At 52.8% G+C, this 22,082-nt stretch overlaps 1 pseudogene across 1 annotated transcript in view; it reads right to left on the bottom strand.

The window, feature by feature from the left end:
* The window catches only part of LOC308352961 (non-selective voltage-gated ion channel VDAC1-like), a 54,017-nt pseudogene extending 36,219 nt beyond the window's left edge, over positions 1-17,798 (bottom strand). The window contains exons 1-3 of the transcript in view: positions 17,715-17,798; positions 2,898-3,096; positions 2,617-2,694 (exon numbers count right to left, since the gene is read on the bottom strand). The product of the transcript in view is annotated as a non-selective voltage-gated ion channel VDAC1-like (transcript). The remainder of the gene's footprint in view (positions 1-2,616; positions 2,695-2,897; positions 3,097-17,714) is intronic.
* Between the last annotated feature and the right edge of the window lie 4,284 nt (positions 17,799-22,082).

Genomic DNA, 22,082 nt, shown 5'->3' with positions numbered 1-22,082 from the left:
TTTCTTATGAATTAATATGGTATTTATGTAACAAAAATTATCAACCTTTTCCTGTTGTACTTACTGTAATGACTCCCGCATTCTGAGGCTTAAGATTCCAGCTTCTCACGTAGTGACTCCTCCATGTGGGGGCGGAATTATGATGGTTTTCAGATGTTGACGTATAGGTTAATGCATAACTTCTCTTGCATCTATCACTCTGCCATTACTCACACCCGTGACTGAGCAAAGACTTTAACTCAGATACTCGGTCACCCGGGAAGACCGAGGCTTGATGGTCAGCAGCCCGCAAAGCAGGGCTTCAGGCTCCGTGAGCACCTGTGTGGAAGTGAATAGCCTTGCTAACGACCCTAGATTCCTTGCCTGCAGAGGATCCAAGCCCCCTGCTCCAAGCAACACACATTATGTAAAGCTCGGCTTTCACAAAGTTACAAAATGAGGGGTGATTTTTATATATATATATGTTTATATATATAAACATATACAAATATATTTTCAAAGAATATATTTATTTAGAATAGAAGAATATATTTATTTAAATATATTTAAAGAATATATTTAGAATATATTTAAGGAAATATATATATATATTTAAAGAATTTATTTATTTATTTATTTATTTGAGAGAGAGAGAGAGAGAGAGAGATTCTCAAGCAGACTCACAACTGAGCTTGGGGCCCCATGTGGGTCTTGATCCCACGACCCTGAGACCATAGCCTAAGTCAGCTTATCAAGAGTCAGATATCTAGCTGACTGAGCCACCCAGACACCCCTGATTTTTATATTTTAAATGGATTTTGTTCGGTGAGAGTTCACTCGAGTGTTCATTCAAATTTCAAGTTCTTCCCCAGTCAAACGTAATTTGACTGTCAAAAATTGCCCAGGTGACTCATTCCCCCAGGCAGGCACAGACTCGGTGAGGTCAGGGCCTCTCCAGACACTGGGGTCTTCCTTCCCCAGGAGACGAGACGGAGTCAGCCAGCACGTGAGCTGGGGATGCCCTGGTGCATGTTGGGCCTGTGTGGCTGGCAGAGCCGTGCAGGGCTGAGGGAGAACAGATGCTTGTGTCCCCCCAGAATTCACATGTGAAAACCCAGCCCCCAGGGTGATGGGGTGAGGAGGTGAGGCCTTTGCGAGGTGAGCAGGTGCTGAGAGTGGAGCTCCACGAATGTGATTAGTGTCCTGATTGGAAGCTCCTCCCACACCACCAGGTGTCCTTCCAATGCACACTGCATGGGTTCGACAACACAAATTTACTTCTCTCTGTTCTGGAGGCTAGAGGTCCAAGATCGGCAGCCCCCCCAATCCAGTTCCCTAGTGAGGGCTCCTCCTGGCTGTAGGTGGCCACCTTGCTGGGTCCCTGCATGGCAGGAAGAAAGAGAAGCTCTCTGGTCTCTTCTGGCAAGGGCACTAATCCATCATGGGCCCCATCCTCATCACCTCATCTAAACCCAATCGCCTCCCAAAGGTCCCCTCCAAATACCATCACACCAAGGACTATAGATAGCTTCAACATATGAGTTTCCAGAGGACATAATTCAGTCTATAGTATCCTGTCCCCAAATCCCTGTCCTTCTCGCACGCAAGATACCTTCATTCTATACCACCGGCCCCCAGTGTCTTAATTCATTCTGGCACCGACTCCCGACGCTGATGTCTGCAGCCCCATCTCAGTCAGAGGTAGGTCGAACTTGAGGTGTGATTCCTCCTGAGGAGAAATTCCCCTCCAGCTGTGAACCCATGACACCGGACAAGTTGTGTGAGATAACGCCTAGAATGGCCGTTCCCGTTCCAAAAAGGGAGCACTTGGAGAGAAGGAAGGGGTGATGGGTCCCAACCAGGCACAAAAAAAAACCCAAGGCAGATTCTAGTATATGATAAGGTTGGAGAACAGTCCTCTTTGGTTTGACGTTCTGCCTTCTGGACCCACAGGGGAGACTGATTCCATGAGATCTATTATCGGGAATTGGCTTCTGTGGTCACGGAGGCTGAGAAGTCCAAGATTTGCAGGCAGCAAGCTGGAGACAGGGCAGCCAGTGGCGTGGCTCCAGTCCAAGTCCCAGTGAGAAGGCAGAAAGAGCAAACTCGCCTTGAGTCCGCCATGTGTGTCATTCAGTCCCTCAGCTGACTGGTCAAGGCCCACCCACTGGGGGTGACAGTTTGCCTTCTGTTACTGTGGGGTTGTCCTCCTTCCACCCTACCCGTCCCACCTCCAGCCCAGATTCCCATGCGCACCGTCGGCAGACAAACTGGGGACTTGCCTGACTTGTGGGTGCGATCAACTTTGGGAGGAAGATTTTCTTTGAAAGAAACAGTCTTTTGTTAGACAAGGCACGGGAATGAGAGAGAAATCACAACTTAGTGAGCAAGTCCAGACCGCGCCTGTAGTGGTGAATGGATTGCTATAAAGGACACAGGGGAAGGCGTGAGTTGGCTCCCACGGCTGCTTCCGGGAGCACCACGCTTTCTCTCTCTTTCAGCTCAGTGGAGTGTCGGTTCCTGGGGAAAAGCAGGCTCTCTCTGTCTGTCCCGAGACTTCCTTTGCTTGGGTGGGAGAGCTGAGCTGCCCTAAAGGCCTCCTGATGTTTTGATAAGTGGAAGACACAAGCTCCGCACCTGCCTCATTCTCCAGATGGTGAAAGAGAACGTGGACCCGGGCGTACCTGCTGGCTGCGGGGCCTGGGTGCAGGGAGCCTGTGGGACATGAGACGTGTCCTCTGTGAGAGCCACCGAGGCCGCCGGGGGAGCAGACCAGATGCTTCTCTCTTATTTCCACTAGAAACCAGGCAGAAAGAGAGCGGGGGCAATGGTCTCCTCTTCACAGTTGGGGAAACTGAGGCCAAGGCCTTATGGATGGGGACCGATTTGGTTGTGGTGCTGGGGGCTGTGCAACTTACCAGCTTCTGAAACAGGCACCCGGTGGCTTGTGAACGTCGCCTGCCACAGCCGCGCTGCCCGAGGGGAGGGCTGGTGGCCTGTCAATGGAGGGCCCTGTGCGGTGGTGGGTGGCTCGTAGCCTCCGCGAACTTTGGGGCATTCCGCCCTGGGCCTCGTGTGCATTGGATTCGCGATAGGGGCCTCTCTGCAGAGCTGCCCCTGGAGGGGGGACAGCTGAATGAGGGCCTGTGTGTTCGCTTCACCGTGTTTATGAGCCTTTGTTCACACATCGTCATGACTGCAGCATGGTGTGGGAAGGCCTCAAAACAGGGGTTGGGACAAGGCATAGCGGGCGTCAGTGCCGGCAGCTGGCAATCAGGGGAGCTGACCCAGTGACAGAGGCCACCGTGGGGACCCTCCTTGCCTGAGGCCTGGTGGGTGTCCAGGATGACAGGGGCTGCAGGTGGTGGCAAGGCTGGCAGTGCTCCAGGGCAGCGGGGAAAGTTCCAGACTACCCGGTAGGAGAGCCTTGTCCAAAGCTTCTGGGGTCCCGTGGCGGAAGCAGTGAGGTTGTCCCTTGGCTTCTAACAGCGTATTCAAGCACATGTTTGTGGCAGGTAGACTACCAGCTGGAAAACATCCCGTGGGGGCGTGGATCTCTAACCTGATGCCTGGGAGATCTCTGGAGGGCTGGTTACAGCACAGGCCCCGGGCTCCTGCCCAGGGCTTCCACTCAGAAGGAGAGGGGCGGGCTGGGTCACCTGGGTCCTGGTGGTGATTCTGCTCTTCTGGGGAGGATGCATGGGCGTGGCTGGTCTGAGGTTCCCCCTCAAGGCTCACACACCCTCTCCAGCCTCCCGACGTGGGCAGGTGGGTGGACCCAGGGGGGACGGTGCTCCCTGCTGCCCTCCCTGTGGGCCCCTCTGCACCCAACACAAGCCTACCCGAGAAACAGTTCCTACTAAACTTCAGAAAGGTTTGTAGAGTGGAGAATTTGATTGTGAAGACGGGAAAACAGACTGAGCCCTGGCTGAGGGTCTGTTCCTGGAGAGCAGAGTTGTCATCAGTGAGTGGAAGTTGTCTGCGGCAAGGAGACCCAGGCTGCCATCCCAGAGCGAGTCCCAGCATCACGGAGGATGAGGGGCAGGAGCATCTGGGTAGGGGGCCCTGCCCCGTGGTGTATAGCGGAGATGGGGGAGTCTGCCATGCGCTGCCTGGGCAGGGCTGGCTCTCATTCCACAGGACCGAAGGCTCGTCTGTACATCTGTCCCCAAATCCCGCCTTGGTCTGCATAATCTGCCATCTTTATTCCCCAGCACAGACGAGACAGCCTCATGAGAAGGCCAGGCCTGCTTTATTCCTGGAATTTAGCTGAGTTGGGAGCACTGGTGTTGGTGTATCTGGGGCAGCATCTCCAGTGGCCTCCCATCTGACCCATGACACCAGCCTTTTCCTTCCCCCGGGATGAGCCATGTCCACCCTACGCTCTACCCCTCTCTCCATCCGTGGAGGATGAGTTTCTTGGGTCCCTCAGAGCCACAGGGAATGAGTCCCTGAATGCTGAATGGGGAGTGGGGGCTGGGGGACGGGGAAGGTCAGGTGAGGGTGGGGGACGTGTGCACAGAAAGGAGACCCTCATTTCAAGGTGCACCTGCTGAGCCCGGATGAGGGGGCTCTGGGCTCCCGGGCTGTCGAGCAATGAGTGTGGCTCTGGTGCCTTGTCATGGGGGGAGGGAGACTCTGACGTAGCCACCTGCTTCACTTGGCGCAGATCCTTGGTAACGGCCCTTCCTCCCCATGCAGCCAGTGGTCGCCACAAACATCCGCATCCTTTGGACCCCACGTGGCTGGAGTGGAGTGGAGAGGAATTCCACATGGGAATGGCTTCTAAGGGTGGAATAGAATGAAATTCCCTTAAACTCCCCTGTGACTCAGATTTTAACCCTTAAATCTGCAAGTACTTACACATACAAATACAAAAACCCCATCGAAACAATTACTTTAATAATAAGAAAACGGAGACCTCCAGCATGAGAAAACTTACAGGAGAACAAAGACCTTAAAATATGCTTGGGAAACATTGAAAAGGACACGTTCAAAAGATAGACCCTTGTAAGAGAAAGAGCTAGAAGTTTAGTGCATCCAAACACAGAGGATCCTGCGTCCTCCTGTGGGCCTTGGGTGAGTAAAAGTGACTTCTGACGGCACCTAGCCGTTTAACACAGAGTGTGTGCTTTGTGATTTATTTTTAGTCGGTTTCCTGGGAAAACTGTAATTTTCATTTTAAAGCAGCACATTTTAAAGTATAATGTTTTATTACAACTCATGGATAACACTGTTTTCTGTGGGGAAGAATTTCTGATTTTTATCGTGGAAATCAATGTAGAAATATGAGTGAGTTTCCCGAAACTCACTTTGCAGACGTTTCAGGAACTGTTAACCCCACAGACAGTGGGAGGACTCCAGCATTGGCCCCTGGAAACCACCTGCCAGATGTGGGGTCCTAGTCCTGCATCTCAGGGGTGCAGCTTCGCGGTCCCTCTGCCTCCGCAGCCACCGCACCGCCGCCTGCAGACACATGTGTGTCACCCAGGATGCGTGGTACCTCGGGGAGGCAAATCCCACCCAGATCCTTCCAGATGGAATGAAGGAGCCTGGCAGAGCAGAGCCATGCCTGCAGGACATGGGGGCATGCAGCATTCCTGGGCAAGCAGCCCCCGGGCCCGGGACCAGGGTTTCCCTGGTGACAGTCACGAGAACTGTGTGACATATTTGGAACACAAAGGGGAGGTTAAGGGAGCCCACGCAAATGACATTCAGATGCCGGGAGCAGTTTCACAGCTGAGACCTCACTGGCATTTCCCACGGCCCACATTCCCGCAGAGGCTCAGGGCACAGCCCTCAGGAGACGGGAGCAAGGGGGTCCGGGGCAGCCAGGTTGGGGTCCTTTGGCTCCCGGTCTGTGGGTGACAGCACCTCCCTCTGCGGGTATCTGGCAGCCATCACCCTCACTCCCCACCTCACCCTCAGCCTGCTTCTGGCTCCTGCGAATGAAGAAATCCTCAAGGGCGATTTGAGCTGTGATGTTGTGTGTAGCTGCTGTCATGGTAAAAAAGAAAATAGTTATAAAACTACAACTATGACAAAACGGGTCTGCACTGTTTTGGTGGACTCTCTCTCAGCAGTCGGTCCCCTTCGAAAGGGACCGACTGTCCTCCCCTGCTTGTGGCTCTCCGTGCTCTCAGAATAAACTCACCTTCATCCGCCTGCCTGACCTGGTGTCTTCCCTCCACACCCTCACCTGAGTGTGGTCTTGCTTCTTCCTCTCCTGCGCTCTGGCCTCAGGCCCCGTTCCTGTCCCTCAGAAGTGGGCATCAGTCTCCCCAACACGATACATCGTATCAACAAAATGAAGGATAAAAATCATATGATCATCTCAAAAAGCATTTGACAAGCTTTTGGTTTTTCCCCACTGAGTATTCAGCTGTGGGTTTTCCGTTGCTGGCCTATTATTTGTTCAGGTATGTTCCCTCTAGCCCCAATCATGATACAAACCATGAACAAAATGGGGCTAGAGGGAACATACCTGAACAAATATAGGCCAGCGATGAAAAACCCACAGCTAAATACTCAGTGGGGAAAAACCAAGAGCTTCTCCCCTAAGGTCAGGAACAAGAAAAGGATGTTCTTCCTCTCCACTTTTATTCAACATAGTTCTGGAAGCCCTAGCCTCAGCAATCAGACAGCAAAAAGAAATAAAAGGCATCCGTATTCATGGAGAAGTTAAACCATCCCTACTTGCATGGACATGATATTATCCATCAGAAATCCCAAAGATGCCCCCCAAAAACCACTAAAACAATAAGTGAATTCAGTAAAGTGGCAGGATGCGAAATTAATACCCAGAAATTGGTAACATTTCCATACACTAAGAACAAAGCCACAGAAAGAGAAATTAAAAAACAACACCTTTACTGTGGCACCAAAAAGAATAAAATACCTGGGAATAAACCTAACCAAAGAGGTGAAGGACCTGTACTCTGAAAACTAGAAAACACTGATGAAAGAAATTGAAGGGGACACAAACAAATGGAAAGATATACCATGCTCATGGATTGGAAGAGTCAATATTGTCAAAGTGTCCATGGTACCTGAAGCGATTTACAGGTGCGAAGCAATCTCTGTCTAAATACCAGCAGCATTTACCACAAAACTGGAAGCAGTAATGCTCACATTCGTATGGAACCACAGAAGACCCCGAACAGTCAAAGCAACCTTGTCCAGCGACGGAAGCAAACCTTCCATGTAATTAACCCCAGGCCAGCTGGCTGCCCACATACCTGAATGGCACATGGTCAGCCTGCACGTCTATGTTTTCTGGTTTCATCTACATAGTAATGGAGCGAGAAAGTTACTACATTTCCTATTTTGCAGGTGGGAAATCTTACACTCAAGCCCATAGCCACTAGGTAAGTGAACCAGTACTTGAAGGCACTGCTCCCTGCACATTTATTTCCTCCTTCTGTGGCTGAGTATTTCAGTCCTGACACACGGGAAGTACTGTGATAAACGCTGAGAATGCGGGTGTGAACAAGACGGTTGGATCCTGTTTTCACAGAGTGCATGATTGTACAAACAGGCGTTCCACACAGAATTGCACGGGGAACATTGAGTTGCAATTGTTAGACATGCAACAAAGGAGAGCTACAGAAGGCTGTTAGAATGTGAAGCGGGGCTGGAGCTCTTCGGGAGGCCCTAGGAAGGCCTGAGACAGAGGCCACAGGGAGGAGGCCGAGCCACCCCTTACATCCATCAGCACTGGTCCCTGGCCTCTCCCACCCAGTCCCTCCACCAGCTGGAGGTGGCAACACGAGGGACCCAAGGCCAGCAGAAGTCAACCCGCCATGAGGAACATGAAGTGACATTTTGAGCCACTAAGTTTTGGGGTGGTTTTGTATACCAGGACAGAAAACTGAAATAGAGCCCTGTGGCTGAACAGGAAATCACGTCTCCCAGTTTTCCCCGTGATTGCTTGGACCCAAGTGCTCAGCACAGTCCGGGTTTGTCTGGCTGCTGACTTGCAGCCAGGATGAGACAGAACACAGACGTCAGCTGTTCCAGGCCTCGGGGCCTCCGGCTCAGAGTGACTGTGCTGGGCAGATGGGAAGAAGAGGAAGTTCAAGTCCCAACATGCGTCCCTGGTCCAGAGCCTTCCTAAATGTGTTGATAGCATCACTCATCTCTGGTCCCCCAGGGTGACAGTAGCTAAAAATCAAAAACAGAGTTAGAGCGGTTTCCCAAGCGGCAGTGGCAGTGGAACAGTGACAGCTGAGCATCATTCGGGAAGCGGAGGCCTGGGATGCTGGGACGGGATGTGGGGGAGGAGGGGCCGGCCCCTGGCATGGCCTCCGTGGCTGCTGTTGAGGATACTATAATTTCCTTGCCTGAGGGAATCGCCCTGTGGGAGGCAGACGTACAATTACGCCCGGATCCCAGGGATGACTTCCAGAGTCAGATCACAGAGCAGAAGCTTCCTGCGGCGGTTTGAACACATGTCCTCAGATTCCATGTGGCCTCCCCTTGAACCTGGGTGGGCCTCTGGTGCCCGGAGAGGAGAGGCCCTACGGCCTGACTGCCCCCTCCCCGGGACGCTTGCTCTGGGAGCCTCGGGCTGTCCTTTATTTTTGTTTTCCCTGCTTCATGACTTATGCTGTGTCGATATAAGGGCCCGAGGTGATGATCTGATACCCGCGGGACTTGTGAGACGATCACCCCTCACTGGGGGTTAGCTCCTCACCACCTCACGTCGTCACCTTCGGTGTGCATGTGCGTCGAGAACGTCTGCCATGCACGCTTAGCACCCCCATGGTCTCCGAAGGAGTCCAGATACCCTGGGGCATGTCGTGAGGAGACCATGCAGGGAAATGGCCAGGGGCCCCAGCCTTTACATGCCCGGCTGAGTTTGCCCGCCTGGGCTCAGACGCATGACGGCAGCAGCCTGGAGGACGGAGCCGCCCACTGGTCTCGGGGAGACCCTGCAGAGAGCCGTCTAGCTCCTCTTGCTTGGCACACACCTGAGGATGGGAAGGAGATATGATTGATTTGCTTGAAGCTGCTATTTGGCGATGATGGTTTTGCACTGATGGAAAACTGGCACACGTGCCCACAAGTGAATGGCAAAGCGATCCTGCTTTGACGGGGAGGGAATGTGTGCAAGCAGGAGCTGAGTGTACACACAGCAGGTGCTCTGAGGAGGAGGAGGGACATCTCACCAGGACAGTGGGACGGGTCATTTTATGGGTCAGCCTGGCTAGACCATGGTGCCGGTTTGGGGAGACACCAGTCCCGATGTTGCTGTGAAGAGTTTTTCCAGAGGCGGTGAACATTTACAATCAGTTGGCTTTCATTAGATCAAGTTACCCTCTGCAACGGGTCTCATGCAATCAGCTGTAGGCCCTCAATGCAAAAGACGGAGCTTTTCTCAAAAAATGAACTGTGCCACCAGTCAGCACCATAGAAATCCAGTCTAGCTTCTAGCCTTTGCATCCAGAACTACATTATCAGCTTTCAGCTGAATTTCCAATCATGTGGTTTTGCCAGCCAGCCCCCAGAGTCACACACCATGGGGGCCCTGACTGGAGTCGGGTGCTGACCCCAGGAGACTTTGGGCATCTTCCTGGGGGACGAATGTGCCTTTTGGTTGTATAAGTGAGAGCCATGTGGCAAGAGCTGATGTCTGATGATGTCTGGTGCGGATGCTTATCTTTCTACACAGGAACAGTATGGTCAGAAACGCCCATGACGGTGACCGGGACAAAGGGATGGGCTGCCGTTGGTCATCGCGGTGTATTACGTTGGGGGCCAATTCCTAAATCTCCCTCCCGTTTGGAGGGATCTGACACCGTGTGGGTTTGGCGGAAGGCAGGCCCAGCCCCTCTGCAAGCTCGGGGACCCCGTTGCTCTCCTCCTCCTGCGTGGAATCTAGGACAGGCCCACCGGAAGCTCCCGTCCGGGGCTCATAGGTGCTGGGTCATGGGGGAGCTCACTCGTGGTAGAATCACTGGTGCCAGGAGCCTGGTGGAGGAGGGGTGTCGGGAGCTGGGGTGGGGGCAACAATGTCCCCGGGAGATGGGATACTGCTCCCCTGAGGGGCTCTGGCTGTGCTCTGGGCTCCCGGCCTCAGCTTCTGCGTGCTCTGGGATGGCTCTCAGATCTCGCTGGATCCCGGGAGTGTCTGATGATCCTGCAAGGATGGGCTCTGGTTAGCCGGCATCTGTTTGCACCCAAGAACCCTCACCAGATCAGTTAACAAGGGCTGGTTCCCTGTCTGACCCCACCTTTTCTTCCCGGGTCTCCTGCTCTGTTAAACTCGGGTTCATCAGATTTTGTTGGGACCTTGCTACGGGCATACCCAGTTCACGTGGCCCCGTATGAACACATCTGAGTAGGAACCGCGGGCTTCCATGCGGGCAGAGACGGGCAGTTCTCTCCCTGCCTTCTCTGCCTCTGCTTGTGTTGTGGGGCGCCACGGCGAGGCCTGACCCAGGGCAGCCTGCTTTGATCCTATGTATGAAAGGGCTTGCATTCTGCTTTGCTGTGATCGCCTCTTCTGTGTCTGCGTCTCTGGGGCTTTGTCTGAGGAGCGAGCACTTGGGTAGCTGGGGGGTAGCAATGACTTCAGGGACCAGCGCCATCCCCTTGTAGAAAGAAATTGCCAGTCGGTGAGGGTGCAAGTTGACAGAGGACAGGGACATGTCACCCCACAGCAGCTCGGGGACAAAGCTGAAAGGTGTGGTGTGTGTGTGAAATGGGCATCTCCTCCCCGGGGCCACACAGCAGGCCCGGACCTCCGCAGGCCTGAAAGGCAGGGGACTGAGGGACGCGAAGGGGAGGCCCTGACTTGTGACTTATTTCCATCAGCGCTTCAGTAAGCCCTAAGTCGCCCACAGAGGTACTGGCCAGGTCCAGGGTCGACACACATTTTCCGAAAGGGGCAGGCAGCAAACGTGTAAGACCCAAAACATCTTTTGGGAGGTGTATCTCATCACGACTTTGCTTAGTCGTTGGGGCATGGTGATGATGGAAAGGAGAATCGTACGAGGTCACCATCCTGCAGAGGGGCGTGGGCGGGCGGCAAGCCATAGGAAATGTTCGTGTCTGCCACTGGGAAGTAGCCAGTGGAGGTGAGCAGGCTCCAGGTGGAGTGGTTTCCCAGCAAGGCAGAGTTGGGCAGGTCCCAGCCGGGATGGTGCTACCAGGGGGCATCAGAGCCATGGCAGGCGAGCCCCCAAGTGAGGGACGCAAGCGTGCCAATCTCAATAGGTAGGCTGGCAGCGGGGGCCAGAGGACCCACCTCTTGGGGTCTGCTAGACCCCCCAGAGGCAAGGCGCCAACAGGCCCAGGCCAGGCCGGATGGACACCATCACTATTGGACTGGCGACACTTTCTTAACTGTGTCCAGGAGCTCTGGGTTCGGAGCAAGTCTTCAAGCAAAGATTTGATTCTAACGGCTCGGAAGTGCTCTTATTCAGTGAGCACAGTAATGGGTGTTAGAACAAAGCGGGAAGCGCCATCTGACAGCCATTTCCTCACGTGAGCATCATGGAACACCAGATTCGTGTCTGAATCTGAGCAGGCTGCATGTGGGCTGGAAGGAAGGGTCACAAGTGGCTCGTGCCAGGCTGGGGACCGAGGCCCTCCGAGCCAGGGACAGTGTCATGTCCTCAGTGACTTTTGAGGCCTGACCACCGCACTCACACACACTGGAAGTGACCCAGTGTGTGGGATAGAACGTGAGATGTGCTGGGTTGGGTGGTTGGGGTGATAAATGTAATTTTAGCTTCTGCAGAGATGGAGGGATTGGGACATATCGGTAGTTTTCAAAAATCACCCTCGGGGGCTCAGTCCGTTAAGTGTCTGCCTCCAGCTCTGATCGTGATCTCAGGGTCCTGGGATTGAGTTCCCCATTGGGCTCCCTGCTCAACGGGGAGCCTGCGTCTCCCTCTGGTGCTCCCTCTGCTCGTGATCTCTCTCTGTCAAATAAATAAATAAACCTTAAAAAAATCATATTTGGAGAGTAGATGGGGACAAAATCACAGAATCTCCGAGTCGAAACCTTTTCAGTTCTGGGTCTGGGTCCCACCTAGTGCCTATTTGGTCTATTTCTTAGTAACTCCTAACTGGAGACAAAACCCCTCTTCCTGCAGTGACTCCCTTGGAAACCTCTCCAGTGCTTGGGATGCTGTAGGTGGGAAGGTCAGTAAACAGCCGGGCTCTGAAATTGCGTCTCCCAGTGTCTCCCTGGAGGCCTCCTCTCCGGCCTCAGATTGGGACCCACTGTGGCCTCCTGGCCATGGCTGGCTGGTCTCTGCCCCCAGGGGAAGTGCGTCATAGAGTGGAAGGCCTGTCACCCGAGCTCTGACTGCACCAGGCAGAGAGGGGTGCCTCCCCTGTGGCCACTGTGGCTGCCATCAGAAGGCACTGGGAGAGCCAAGGCCCCCCAGGTTCCCGGCAGACCCTCACCGCGCCCGCACACACGGCCTCAGCAGCTGTACCCCCCTCATGGCTCCTCTGGGTTTACTGTCGATGAGGAACCCCTCAAGCCAGTTTTTCAGGTGGAGCTGCAGTTTCTACCTCTTTCCTGGTATTTCTGCAACTGACTCATCCGACTGCGGGAGGTATTTTGGGGCTGTCTTCCCAGAGCTGCTGTCACCACCCACCCCCCGAAGGGACCATGGATTTGGGCGCACCGCGGACGGTCTGTGAGCTGGTGGGAGGCCCGAGGGGTGGGCGGTGGGCTCTGACCCCTGCCCTTCAGCTTTGGAGCAGGGTCCTTGATCACAGTCTCGGACGTGCACATGGACCCTGAGGTGTTTGCGCCCTGCACAAATGAATAAACAGAGTGGGTCATTTTAGTGATGGGCATCAGGACAAATGTCATGGGTATGCGTGAATATTGTCCAAAATAGTGAAAATTCATCATCCAGCGTGTGTTCTTCGAGCTTTGTCTTGACTGTGACAGACTTGCCTCCCCCAAGTCCCTGTCCTGCTCTCTGCATTTCTTGTGAGGCTCATGGATGCACTGGGATCCGAAAGTGTTCACCTCAAGCGCAGGCAGTGCCACACCAACGATCGGGGCTGTCTCGTTTGGGTGACACCAGATGGCCTCATGAGCTCTGCTCCTGATCAGCGGGGTGTGCTCATGGGATTTACTCTGTGATCAGGCATCGGCCTTGACCAGTCCTTCTGATGGTCCTTCCCAGGTGTTAACAATACAAGAAAGGTTGTGGGGTCCTAGCCTCCCTCGTTTTGTTATGTGTCTTCTGGCAGAGCCAAACTTTTGGCTGTGAAGGTTGTTCTTTCCCTCACCCCCCTGAGCCCTCCAGGCACGCCCAGTCCGTGCGTGAGGAACGGGGAACATTCCGGCTCCTGTCTTCCCTCCTGCCGGGCCCCAGGCGGGGCGTCCCCATGCTCTGGGCCCTTTCACCTCTCCAAGTGTGTCTGACTCCCTGGGCCTCCGGGGCATAAAGGGGCTTTGTCAGAGCCGGGCCTCATTTGCCACTTCAGAGCATCATGTCTGTTGACATTGCAAAATAGCAGAAGAATTCGACAACGGGCCTTTTCAGAGTGTTCGTGGTGAATGCACAAAGGACGGCCCCAAGTGGGTCAGCAGCTGGCTCGGAGATCTTTCCGGGTGAGAAATCACATGTGGGCATTCAGCCTTCACAGGCCCTGTCCTGATCACCCAGTGACTCAGATGGGCAAAGGCAGCGGGTGGCTCCCTTCCCGAGGACAGGCACCGTGTGTGCGGCTTCCTGGAAGGACATCTGACACCCCCTTGCCCTGTGGCATTTTGTAGGAAGAATCCCCAGACCCATCTGCGATCACAGAGGTGCCCTAACCCTCGGCCACCTCACACTTAGGGGGGCCTTGAGCCAGAGGTTCAAGCATCAAGGCAGCAGAACCTTCCGGGGCTTGTTGAGTCCCCCGCCCCGGTGTGCGAAGCAGCCAGACAGCCAGGCTGGCAGCTTCTGAGGGACAGGATGGGGGGCAGATGCTGGCCATAGACGTGTGTTGTGCAGGGGAGGATGGGGACAGGTCCCTGCTCCCTGGTCAGTGTGTGCCGCATGGGGTGACAGTTCACACCCAAGGATGAAGGGACCCCATCCAGAGAGCCACCTGAAGGTCCGCCCTAGGTGCGCGTTGTCTGTGTGACCTTCAGGCTTCAGGTAGCAAAACGTGCCCCAATTAATGTTACATGTTCCTGGAGGCTGGAGTGCTTCATGAGCTCCCACGTTGGTGATTCAGACAGCAGTCTGCACGGAGCTGTTGGGCAGAGCCGTTGCTCCTGGCAATGAGCTGCAGAGCTACACTGGGCTGCTTTCCTCATGGCAAGTTAGTTATAATTTTTTTAAAAGATTTTATTTATTCATTTGACAGAGATCACAAGTAGGCAGAGAGGCAGAGAGATGGGGGGAAGCAGGCTCCCCGCTGAGCAGAGAGCCCGATGTGGGACTCGATCCCAGGACCCTGAGATCATGACCTGAGCCGAAGGTAGAGGCTCAACCCACTGAGCCACCCAGGCACCCCGCAAGTTAGTTATAATTAATGGCCTTTTGCAGTAAGGACATAAATAACGATTCATGCCAGACATGAAAACATCTAGTAATACGAATCTCACCTTACTTGCATTCAAATGAATTCACACTAGAAGAAAATGTTCATTAGATTAAATATTTTTTTAAAGATTGTCACACTCAGAGCTGCCAATCATGTGGAGAAAGAGCACTATCATATATTTGCTGGTGGGAACACATTTGGTAGAACCACATTGGAGGGCAACTTTGTAGCACACCCCAGCGCGCATAAGTGTGTTCCTGTTTTTTTTAAAAGATTTTATTTATTTATTTGACAGATGGAGATCACAAGTAAGCAGAGAGGCAGGCAGAGAGAGAGGAGGGAGCAGGCTCCCTGCCGAGCAGAGAGCCCGATGTGGGGCTCAATCCCAGGACCAGAATCATGACCCAAGCCAAAGGCAGAGGCTTTAACCCACGGAGCCACCCGGGCGCCCCAGTGTGTTCCTATTTTTTAAGCCAGCAGTTTTATTTCTGGAAATCACCCTGAGGAGACAAATGTGAATGTGAACAGAGCAAACAGTCCATAAATGAACAATATAGCAAACTGAAAATGCAGTTTGAGTAAGAGGTGAATCGGTGCCAGGGTCCAGTGACAAGATGACTCCGTCCTGGGATGGGAGGTGCAGCACACTGACTGTAGCTAATAGCACTCTCTTCTGTATTTGAAAGTTGCTAGAAGAATATCTTAAATTTTTTTTTTGGAATGTTATATGGTGGTGGATGTTAGGCTAGACTTACTGTGACCATTTCACAATATACACAAATAAGGAATTGTTATGTTGTAGGCTACCGTGAACGAATACAATGTTACATGTCAACTGTATCTCAATAAATCTGGGGGAAAGGTGTATCAGAATAGTGGGGAGAGGACTAGTCCATCAGAGGTTTTGAGATACATGGCTATCCAAGGAGAATTTTGTATATTAGCAAAAATAAGCTCCTGATGGATTTAAGAGGGGAATGCTGCCTGGAAACATAGTGGAAGGGAATAGAGAAGAAACATTTCAGCCCTTTGAAGGTGGGGAAGGATTTGTGAAGCAAGAAACAAAGCCAGAGCTGTAGCAGAGATGGGCTGTGTGTTCACCAAGTTGTGCCCTGGTTCTCCTGGGTGCATAGGACGCCCACCTCCCCACCCCCGAGCAGGGGAGTGAGTTCTGGCTGCTGGTGTGCAGGGACAGTGATGTGTGTCTGCCCACCTCTGTGCGTTGGGGCCGCGCTCCATCTGCCATTCACAGTGGGAGGGGGGGCAGTGAAGAACTTTGGGATGGCGGGGACACAACGAAGGGACCTCAGATCGCTGAGGCGCTGCCTGGTGGAGAGTTGCCAGGATGGGTTGCTGGACCAGAAACATCTGCATTAGAAATAAAATCCTGTGTGTGTGTGTGTGTGTGTGTGTGTGTGTAGACACTGGGGTTTTAAAGCCACGACTGATAATGAAATCATCAGTGGAAACCCTGTCAGCTTTACTCACATGAATGTCTAGGTCTTGTGTGTGGTGGACCAGATGCAAAGTAAAGTTAAACACAAGCAGAATAGAAAGCATTTGCAACACATTCAAAAATGACAGATGATAGAAAAAGACACTCCCCTAAGTCAATAATGAAAGGTAAAAATAATTCATTCAAAAGATAGACGAAGGTTAAGAGAGGATATTTGCAGAAAACTGTAAATATGAAAAGATACTCGACCTCATTTCTGATCATAGAATACAAATGAGAACCACAGTATACCCATTATTTGCTTACCGGAGTGGGAAATTTAAAAAATTTAATTATATTCAAGGGTTTGCAAGTATGTGGGAAGAAGGCATCAATACACTTCTTGTAAACTGTTTTAGAAGCATGTTATAAAATGTGCTTCCCTTGAAGCTGTCAGTCCCATGTCCCAGTGCCTCCAGCAGAGGAGAAGCCTAAACAAATTATGGGGACAGAGTGATGAATATTTGGAACATGAAGCCGTGCTCTAAAGGACTTGACCACATACAGAAAGTGGAGTTCACTGACCCATATTGTGAGATAAAATGCCTTGCGATATTGTTAATATAGGATGGTTCCATGTATGTAAACATTCCCCAAAATATCTTTGGTTTATGTCAATACGTGTGTGAGGATGTGGGAAGCGAGTGGAGGAAAGCCCGTGGATGCAGGTGGCCATGACCAGCATGGAGGCGGTGGTGAGTTTCTGCACTTCTGGGGTGTTTGAATCTTTTACAAGAGTCTGATAAGTATTACGTGTGATATTTTAAAAAAGAGGAATGCTATAAGCTATAAAACGTTCATGGGAATGAAAAATGACCAAGCAGAGGAATTGTTGTAAGTGACAATTATGAGAGTGGATAGTGGATGGAAAATGTGTATGATGTGGCCTCCAAAAGAAATCAAAATTACAAAAGCACCGTGATGGTTAGGAGGGAGACATAAGTTTCTTTGGGGATGAAAACTGGAAGGAAATATGGCTCCCATTTGCTGTGGGTAAGAACATCCTGCCTTAGCAGTTGAACTCAAAACCCTACACTCACCTGTCACTTGCCGTCCATGCAAACTGTGATTTGAACATTGGGCATCATAAAATCCAGGTTCAGAATTCTTTTACAAACAATAATCGAGCTATTGACTGGACACGCCTTCCGTTTACCTGGCTGCGCACAGGCTCTTCTTTATCTCGCTGCGGCAGAACTGTCTGCAAGCGCAGTGATAGTGAGATCCTCAGCATTTTAAGTATCAGATATGGCACCCATGAATATATTACACAAATACGGCGACTTTGCAGAGAACTTATTTTGGTATGACGCATCTCTTAAACAGTGGACACTCGTGTACTAGCTATCCAGACCTCATAAATTGTGCCACACTTGCTTCCCAGCTTTTGCAGCTGAAGCGCCACTTGCGCTGGCTTATTCATCTGCATCTTTTCTCACAGTGCACTGGGAGATGGCAGGGACTTTTCTGCTCCCTATTTTTTGTAGTTGGAACCCCCTCTTCAGAGACTTTATTGTTTATTCCATAAGTTTATCTTGATATGTTCAGTTATTTTAGAAAACCCTTTCCTTCTCAAAAATAGGTAGTTCCATCCAAGCCTATTATCTGGATATGAGCTCAAAATCACCACCATCATCATTATCACTGTCATCACCACTGTCTCTATTATCATCATCATCGTTATCACCTGCATGATCACCATCACCACCATCACCACCGTTACCACCATCACCACTACCATCACCATCGTCACCACTGTCACCACCGTCATCTCTGTCGTCTCTGTCATCACCACCATCACTGCCATCACCGCCACCACTGCCACCATCATCACCATCATCATCACTATCACCACCATCATCACAATCATCATCACTGTCATCACCGTCACCATCATCATTGCCACCGTCGTCACCACCGTCCCCACCATCACCACCATCGTTACCATCACTGCCATCATCACCATCACCGCCATCATCACCATCACCACCATCATCACCATCATCACTGTCATCACCACCATGACCATCATCACCATCACTGCCACCATCATCACTGTCATCACCACCATCCCTGTTATCATCATCACCATAACATCATCACTGTCACCATCATCACCATCATCACTCATCACCTCACTTATCACACGTTTACCAGCACACTTCTGCCCCACTTCAAGAAGAAACAAGGTGTGGAAAGAGGGGAAATATATAAAAGTTTAGGAAACAGATTTAAAAAGTCTGCCATGACCTCAAAGTATGCAGTTTGGGAAGTGTTTTGTGCATTATAACTATACCCTATTTGTGGGATTCTCGATAGTATACAGTGAAATGTTGAACTACTTCTTCTAGGGACTGAATTCACTGTTCCAATGCAACCTAGTGCCAAGGTGGGCCATGAGACGGCTGGAATGTGGTTTCCTTTGAACCGTCAGTGTTTGCTGAGCACTGTCCACACAGCAAGAGGACCTGGCTGTCCCGTCAACAATGGCTGTAGTAGCCCGTTAGCAGTCATCCCCAAGATCTGCCTCTCCCTTACCCTCGCATCAGAATCGCCTCTCAAGCCCGCCTGGGCTCCTTTGACCTGCCTGCATTTCTGGGCCCCTCTGTTCTCACTGTGACTCCCCAAGAGCTGGTCCGCATCAACCCCGGCCTGGGCTAGCACTCCGCCACTCCCCGTCAGGTCCCTGCCGATGCAGATGCAGGTACAAGTCTTCCTTGAGCATCTCACTCTGCTTTTATCCACACTCCCCATGAGCCCCTCTAGCGCCTGGCTCTACGGAATAACGGGCACCAGCAGCGCTGGTCCCTGTAGTGGTCCCTCCTGAGGGCCAGGCATGGCTCTCCCACCCACCCTCGTCCTAAGGCTCTCATACTGGATTCCTTTACTTCATCTGGTGCATCTCCCACTTAAGCTGTCTGCCTTTCTTACTAGGCCGCAAACACACACAACGTTCTTTCTCATGGTGGTGTATTCACACCCTTTCTTTCTACCTTTCCCCCAATTTTCCTGGGGCTGTCTTCAAGTCCACCCAACCCCAGCCTTCTCCGGAGACTCCTGTTGCCTCTGCTCGGGAAACATTCTCTCTCTGAGACACCTGCCTTTGGCGTAAACCCCCTTGTAGACATCTCTCCATCCCCTGCGTCTCTTCTTCCCCCTCTGAGGCGCACAGTCGCAGCCCGGCACCCCATCTGATCTCCAGCGTCTCCTGCAGGACAGATCCCAGAACTGCACTCTCACAAGGCTCTGGTTTCCCAGGGGGCTGCCCCCGGCCCCGTAGTCTCCGCCACTCTCTGCCAAGCTTTCACGTTGGCTACGTATCTCCATTTTACTGGCAGTATTGTATAAAGAGTTCACGTCCAATACGACTGCCACCACCAACTCTCTTCCGAGTCGCAGGTCTGGAGCTGTCACTAAATAGCAGGTGCTTATCAGACCCCCAAGTTCTACCCTGACTGCCTCTATCCTTGCACTCACCCGTGCGTGGGTCAGGTGCACAGGAAGTCCTCAGCACTCACTGCGCTACCCCCAGGGGGCGGTATGAGCAGAGTCAGCCTGCGAGATGGGCCTGCCCTCGGCCGTCCACTCTAGCGGACGAGACAGAGACGGGACGCAGGATGCGCGGTGCCCACGGCCAGGAGCGCAGGGCGCAGGCATCCCTGCACGCGGGCGTGAGGGAGACACTTTGGCAGAGGCAATAGCTATGCTGAGTCCCCGAGCCTGAGGAGGAGGTTTCCCCACCGACAGCTGGGAGCACTCAGTCCATTCCAGGAGAGAGCAGCATGAGCTACACCCAGGGGGCGTGTCTGGGGACAGTTTGTAAGTCCACGAACTGTGGCCTCTGGTGTGGTGTCCTTGGAGCAGACAAGGCAGTGTCAGAGGGCCGTCCCCAGGCCAGGATTCATTCCAGGAAGCTCGGGGTCGGTGGGGGGCAGAAGTGAGGCAGGTCGGAAGTGTTGTTCTGGGCAAACGCAGCCGCCCTTTCAGTGGCTGTGCGGACAAAGCCTGCGGACTGTCCCCCGAGGGGCGGGTAGCTGGGTGCTGCCTCCGCATACCTTCTGGTTCCCGGGCACGTGGGCTGAGCTCCTAGAGCCGAGAACGCCCCTGGCAGAGAGTCGCAGACCTGGGATCACGTACGAAGCTGTTCCGGGCCACCGGCAGGACGAGGAGAGGGAGGGCTGGGCTGGGCTGGGCTCCTGCCTCCTGCAGCCGGTTCCCGTTTCCGCCCCCGGCTCACCCCCTGTCTAGTGCTTATCACCAGCTCTTAAGGATGCTTTCTTTATTTATCATTATTCATCTTGCTCATTGTGAAAGCCCAGCGCTCACACAGAACCTGGGAGAATTCCATGTGGCACGGATGTGGGCAGTGGCCTGCTGTACTGCTGACTCCCTGAGACCCGCCAGGGCACAGCCCCGTCGGGGCCCTGGGCACGCTTTTCCAGGGGAGCCCACAGTTGCCTGAGTGTACGTGGCTTGCAATAATTTCTGCTTTCATCTTCTTACCTCTCCCTGAGCTGCCAGAGAGGTCTGTTGTGAGAAATCTGGGTCCCAGGCCCCAGGTGATTCCTGAAACCCTTCAGCAGCCACACCTGAGCCCTCTGTCTGTCTGTCCCCACCTCCGGCAGCTGGTGCAGCCCCGGACCCACCCAAAGTCTTAGCCCAGTGAAATCCTTCCAACTAAAGTCCGTATCTCTCTGGTTCTTTGGGTCCTGTCAGCACGTCTGCGGCTGTGATGACGCCATTTACACACTGTTCTAGCTCTGCTTACCCAGAGTTCTGCTTGATGGTATCCTGACCTCTGCAGGAAGGTGGTCTGGCAGCAGCCAAACCCCCTTAGGCTGCAGATGGAAGGTCCTGTCCTCCTCGGAGGAAGGTGTGTTGAGTTGCATCACTGTCATGTGTTGGGGGAGTCTCCCTGTGGCCTGCAGCTGACAGCACCCCACCCGCAGGGACTCTCTGTTGGCCGGGGGGAGGGGGAGCTTGATCCCTGGTGCACTTGCTGACAAGCAGAGGCGCCCTTCCTCCTTGCTCTCCACCGGACTGTCTACAAGAGCGCTCATTTCCAGGCCTCTGGGAGGCCTCTGGTGAGATCCGCCAGTCAGCGCGCTCCTTATGGAGGTGAGCCTGACTTGGCAAGCGTTTTCTTGTATCTGTTTTTCTTTTCCTGACTCACCGCATCCCCGCCCCTCCCCACCCCTGCTTCCTTGGGATCCCATTCTGGACCCAAGGGTTGGGCTCCTCTCCCTGGAAGTCGGGGTGGCACCTTGCTGCTGACTGTGGTATTGAGGAGCTTATGAGTCAGGGAGGTCTCTGGGCCCTGCCCTACACAGACCCTGAGATTCCACACACCCCCGTGCCCCCCCACCCCCATCCTCCGTGTTCTCCTGGGAAGCAGAAGCGGTCATCCCATTGAAGTTGTGGTTGAGTATTGCTGAACAAGGGAGTTGCAAACCTTTCCAACAAGGTGGGTTGCAGATCTGCTGTGAGTCAGGAGGAGAGAGGCCAACTATAGTTCCCCAGAAAACTCACTTGTTTTCTCTCTTGATATGTACATTTCACTAAATAATTATGGAGAAGTCTATCATAGCAGTTCCCAAGCAGATGGAGGGAAGGTTGTGCAGGCCATTGTGCGGAGCTCTGGGAAGGTGATGAAAGTGCTCACGTTCAGCCGCCAACAAACACGCGCGCGCACACTCACACACACACACACACACACACACACTGATGCTTCGTTACTCTCGCAGGGTGGGGGTTGGGTTGAAGGCAAAATCACTCCTACCTGCCCTGGACACACACCTGCCCTGGACACACAGCTGCCCTGCTCAATGGCCAGACTTTGCGTGTGACTAGAAGTGGTCCTTGTACTTGCCCAGAGCTCAGCATTGCATTTGATGGGAAAGGAAGGGGAGTCAGAGCCTTTGACTCTAGCTGCTTCTAGGGGAAGTCAGCCCCTAAGCCTTTAATGTCCCCATAAGCACGAAGTTGGGGGGCCGCCCAGGGAGAGGGTCCCCGTGATGGTCAACAGGATGGATTCAGACTCAGCTCTCCTCCTGGATCTGGTAGTGGATCAAGAAAATGGACCATTTTGGTC

The sequence above is a fragment of the Martes martes genome (genome assembly GCF_963455335.1).
Source record: "Martes martes genome assembly, chromosome: 12".
Classification (NCBI taxonomy): domain Eukaryota; kingdom Metazoa; phylum Chordata; class Mammalia; order Carnivora; family Mustelidae; genus Martes; species Martes martes.
This window is presented reverse-complemented; position numbering and strand designations above follow the sequence as displayed.